This window comes from Myotis brandtii, unplaced genomic scaffold (assembly GCF_000412655.1).
Source record: "Myotis brandtii unplaced genomic scaffold, ASM41265v1 scaffold1044, whole genome shotgun sequence".
NCBI classification, from domain to species: domain Eukaryota; kingdom Metazoa; phylum Chordata; class Mammalia; order Chiroptera; family Vespertilionidae; genus Myotis; species Myotis brandtii.
Genome location: NW_005353514.1, coordinates 436271 through 441392, shown reverse-complemented (window position 1 = coordinate 441392; position 5122 = coordinate 436271). Strand labels below are relative to the sequence as shown.

The following is a 5122-nucleotide window of genomic DNA, read 5'->3' as shown; positions in this document are numbered from 1 at the left end:
AAAGAGAGAAAGAAAGAGAAAGAGGGATGTGAGAGAGCCACATTGATTGGTTGCCTCCCACACATGCCCTGACTGGGGTCGGGGATTGAACCTGCAACCCAGGTATGTGTCCTTGACTGGGAATTGAACCTGAGATCCTTAGGTGCACGGGTCGATGCTCTAACCACTGAGAACACCAGCCAGGGCAAGAGTAATTTTTTAAAATAAACTTTATTTTCTGAACAATTTTAGAATCAGAAAAAAATTAGGAAGCTAGTACAGATGTTTTCATATACCCTTTACTCAGCTTTCCCTAATGTTAATCATACACAACTATGGTACATTTGTCAAAACTAAGTATTGACACTGGTATGATATTATTAACTAAACTATATGCTTTATTTGGATGTCGCCAGTTTTTCTACTAATGTTTTTTTTATGTTCCAGGATACAATTCAGGATACCATATTGCATTTTAAAAGAACAGTTTTGTCCTTTTTTGTTTGTTTGTTTAACTTTATACTACGAACATTTTTTGCAATTAAATATTATTTAAACAATGTTTATTAATGGCCTTATAAATAAATATACATCAAATGGATAGATGTATTCTGTTGTAAATATTTCTGGTTAACTTTTTTTGTGGCATTTTGTGAGGGTGGGAAGTGTTAGAAAACACACCCATACATCAAACCATTTTTATTAATGGTGTATTTGAATCAGGTGAGTTTGCTAGATTGTAAGAATTTTTAATGCATTGCTCTAAACGAAAATAAATAATCAGTTTATTTTCCTTTGAGAATATGTTTAAGAGCATTTCAACTGATGAGCTATTCATGAAGTAATTTGTTTTGAGGATTGGATTTGCTTGGCATTTGGCTTAATTTATTTTGTGCAGGGTGTGTGTGTGTGTGTGTGTGTGTGTGTGTGTGTACATTTTATACACACACACAGTTAATATTTAGGCTTTTAATATGAGTCTAGTTAACAAGATGATAGTCACCTGAGTTTGGAAATACAGATTTATGGTATATTCTACTTATGCACTTGTATATTTAGTTTTTAAAATTACCCTTTTTTATTTTTTATTACCTTTAATTGTTTATTTAGTTCTAGGTTAAGCATAAATATTATAAAAGGCCTGTGGCCGTAACGCCGTAACGACCAGGGAACCGGGTGGGTGGCAGCAGTGGCCGGAGCGAAGCAGCCCGGATCACCAGGAGTTGCATGGAGCACCTCTCAGTCCCTCCCCCACAAGCTCCAATTGCAGCAAGGCTGGCGGCTGGCGGGCGGTGGGTGGGCGCAGCGAGGCGGGTGCAGGTGGGTGGGGCCGAGTGATTTTGCGCGCTGGGCTTCTAGTATTATATAAAAAGTGAAGATGTCTAGATATTTTCTCGCATGCCTTGTATTTTGTTGATTGTTATAGCTTGATTGATATTGACTAAGTTTTATATTTGTTTAACATGAAGTAAGGTCATAGGGATGCTCAGTTTACTAAAACCTCATAAGTTAAACATTTTTTATGCTAGATTCAGTCCTTGATAGTGGACTAGTGTCTAATAGTAAATTTATAAACTAGAGATTTATTATGAGGGCTAAGCAGTCATTTATTAATTTGACACAATTATATGTTATTAATATATAGAAATAATAACAGTTTAAGAACACAAATATGGGATTCTGATATGCAATAATTATAGAAAATTGAATGCACTATCTTTTTTTTTTTTTAATCACCTGAGGATATTTTTTCCCATTGATTTTTAGAGAGAGTGGAAGGAAGGGAGTGAGGACACACACAGACCGGGGGGGGACGGGGGACACACATTGATGTGAAAGAGACACATTGATTGGTTGCCTCCTGCATGCACGCTGCTGTGGTTGAACCTGCAACCCAGGTATGTGCCCTTGACCCGGGAATTGACCCTTTGGTGCTCGGGCTGAGACTCTAACCACTTAAGCGACACTGGCCGGGGCTGAATGCACTATCTTTGTAAGATCAAATATATTCATTGCAGTTTTCAGAATTAATGATAAATACTTTCTGGAGAATGCTTGTACTCTCTTCTGCTATCTCACAGTCACTTGTATTTTTATGGTGCAGTCTGTGAAGTTTAGTGAGGAGAGCTCCATGATCTGAAATACAGAATGTTTATCACTGTTATGTTGCTGGAGGACAATATTTGATTTCCTTGTACATATTTTTATATTGCAACGTAAAGTACTAAACTAAGAGTTTCTTTGAGAGTCCCCAAGACTGATGATATTTTTTCCTGTGATTGAAGGTGCTGGGAGTTTTGCCATCTAGTACTGATTACATTATTGAATTAGCTAAGGTGTAGTGACTCATCTGCTGGGTTTGCACATCTGTAGGCGCATTTTTATATCTTAGGACAGAGATTATGGGCACTCTGACTTAATTGTGTAAATTTCATCACTAGTATTTCTGGGTATAACTATTTTACAAGGTTATAGATGACTCTAGGACTGAATTAAGGCAGAGTTGTGTTTTTATATCATTTTCCGTTGCAGCTTTCTCTTGTTTTATTTTTGCAAGTCATTTTAGTACCATTTTAACAGTGTTTGCTAAGTACAGACAGTTGTTGATTAATAGATTGATAGATGGTAGATAAAGATATACAAATACAGATTTTTAAATTTCTGTTCCTAAAAGCCAAAATGCATAATTTAAAGAGACTTTGTGAAATTCATTGTGAAATATAAGGTTAAATAAAGTGAGTGACTTTTTCTAGGTCTGGAAGTGGTATCTGAGGTTTATGTCTTCATCCTACAATGACACTGCAGGTCCAGATGCTTTTGGGAGAATGTTAATATTTATGGATGGATGCTGTTACTTTTAAGTTAGACTTTGGACATCATCAATCATAAAACACCGTTAATTTTATTCATATAAATTGGAAGTTTTGTTCATAGATTTTCTGCCCCTATAAGAATGTATTTGGTAGGCCAGTAGTGGTGTCTTTAAGATTACAAAGGAAATGTGAACTGCCCACAGTATTGCAAAGTGACCCTTCATGAAGTTGTATAAGCCTACCTTCCCACCTATCTCCTAATGTTTTCCCATGCATTCCTACATTTCAACTATAAGGAACTACTTGCAGCTTCTGGAACAGGCTATGCTTTTTCAGATTTTAAAGAACATATATTTTTATAGATTTTTAGAGAGAGAAGAAGGGAGAGGGAGAGAGAAAGAAACATTAACTTGAGAGTGAAACACTGATCGGCTGCCTTCTGCATGCCTTCTACCAGGGGTTGAGCCCACAACCCTGGGCATGTGCCCTGATGGGAATTGAACTGAAAATCTTTCGGTGCATGGGACAGTGCCCAACCATCTGAGCCATACGGGCCAGGGCAGACTTTTGTGTTTTTGTGTGCAGTCTTTTTGATCTGGATTGCCTTTGGCCTAGCAAACTCCCATCTGTCTTTCAGGACTTAGAGGTCACCTTTCCCAGGAAACCTCTCTTATCATCACTTTCCTCCTTCTGCTCTGAGTTAAATGTTCTGATGGCAGTGGCGCATGGGTCAGCAACTCTGCCATGTATTAATTTTCTTGTCTGTCTTCTTTAGTAACTAGTAAGCTCATTGGAACTGGGGAATGTGTAGCTTTATTTCTAGCATTTTAACTCAGTGCCTGGCAAAGAGAGTTAGTGCTTAGAAAATATTTGTTGAATGCCTCAGTGGTGTAGATCAGGGGTGGGGAATGTCCGGCCCCCAGACTGTATAAGGCCCTCAAAATAATTGGGTCTGGCCCTGCCAAGGCAACTGCAGGCAGGACTTGAAATTCTATAAATCTAGGAGCTTTTTTCATAGAAACATAAATTTATACTAAGCGAATGACGATACAAATATCCAAATGGCCATTGGCAGAAAAAAAGGTCCCCACCCCTGGTGTAGATGAAGAAATGAACGAACTCATTTTTTATTCTCTCCTTAATATTCATAACTTTACAAATTATTTTTGTTGTTGTTAATCCTCACTTGAGGATATTTTTCTTAGGGAGAGTGGAAGAGAGAGGGAAAGACAGAGAGAAACATTGATGTGAGGGAAACACATCGATTGGTTGCCTTCTGCTGGAGCTCCGACCAGGGCCTGGGCTGGGGAGGAGCCTGAACCAAGGTAGATGTCCTTGACCAGAATCAAACCGGGGACCCTTTGGTCTGCAGGCCAATGCTCTATCCACTGAGCCAAACCAGCTAGAGTTACAAATAATTTTTATCTGCTAACTAACCTTTTGTTATTTCAAACAACTATGTCTGAAATATAAATTTGTTACTTTATTAATATTTTAGATTTATCTATAGGAAAATGAATCGATGTCAGTTTAAATACATGTAAGCATGTCCTTAAGCTTTCTTGATCATCCTGGTTTTACTTGTCTCTTACAGAGGAAACAGAAATGAGAGGAATCTCATTTAAATTACAGTACAAGGAATTTAGATTAGACTAAGAGTTTCCAGAAAAGAAAGTACCAGATATTGAAGTGACTTGTAAGTAGTTGGATAGATTTTTTTTTTCTTTAGAGTTAAATAGTGGGGTGTGGATGGAGGTTTATGAATTGCAAACTGGTTCACAAACATTACCCTCAATAGACTAAAAAACCTAAGGGAAGAAAAATCCATTTTGTAATATACATATACAACCATATTCATGGATAGAAGCTTAAAAAAGAGTTGGATATTTTTTTGGTTTTGTGTATATATTTGCACTTTAAATTTTCAGCTAACAAGGAAACTATGTTGGAGGTGTCCTTACTTTTCACAGAATGGCTCTGGTTTGTTTAGGTGAGAAGCAGAATGTACTGAATAATCTCCTTCCTTAGCTTTTTTTTTTTAATTCCTCTTCCTTATAATACAACTAGAGGCCCAATGCACGAAATTAGTGCAAGAGTAGGCCTTCCTTTCCCTGGCTGCTGGCACCAGCTTAACTTCTGGCACCCAGGACCCTGGCTTTCCTCCGACTGCCGACAGACACCTGGGACCTGGGCTTCCCTCGCAGCCCTGGCTTCATCCTTCCAGACGTCCGGTCTAACTAGCATATTATGCTTTTATTATTATTATTATTTTTAATAAATCTTTATTGTTCAGATTATTACAGTTGTTCCTCCCCCCACCCCCCATAGCT

General features: G+C 37.8%; 1 protein-coding gene across 6 annotated transcripts in view; it reads left to right on the top strand.

Moving 5' to 3' along the window:
- FRS2 (fibroblast growth factor receptor substrate 2) overlaps positions 1-5122 on the top strand; it is a 109993-nt gene that overhangs the window by 73413 nt on the left and 31458 nt on the right. For 3 of the 6 annotated variants that reach the window (XM_014538771.1, XM_014538774.1, XM_014538765.1), the window contains one exon: positions 4387-4488. The exons of 1 other annotated variant lie outside the window; for it this stretch is intronic. The gene's annotated coding sequence lies outside the window, so the exon portion shown is untranslated. Of the gene's footprint in view, positions 1-816; positions 828-4386; positions 4489-4752; positions 4783-5122 lie in introns of those variants that run through there. 2 more of the 6 variants (XM_014538795.1, XM_014538790.1) reach the window with 2 other exon arrangements.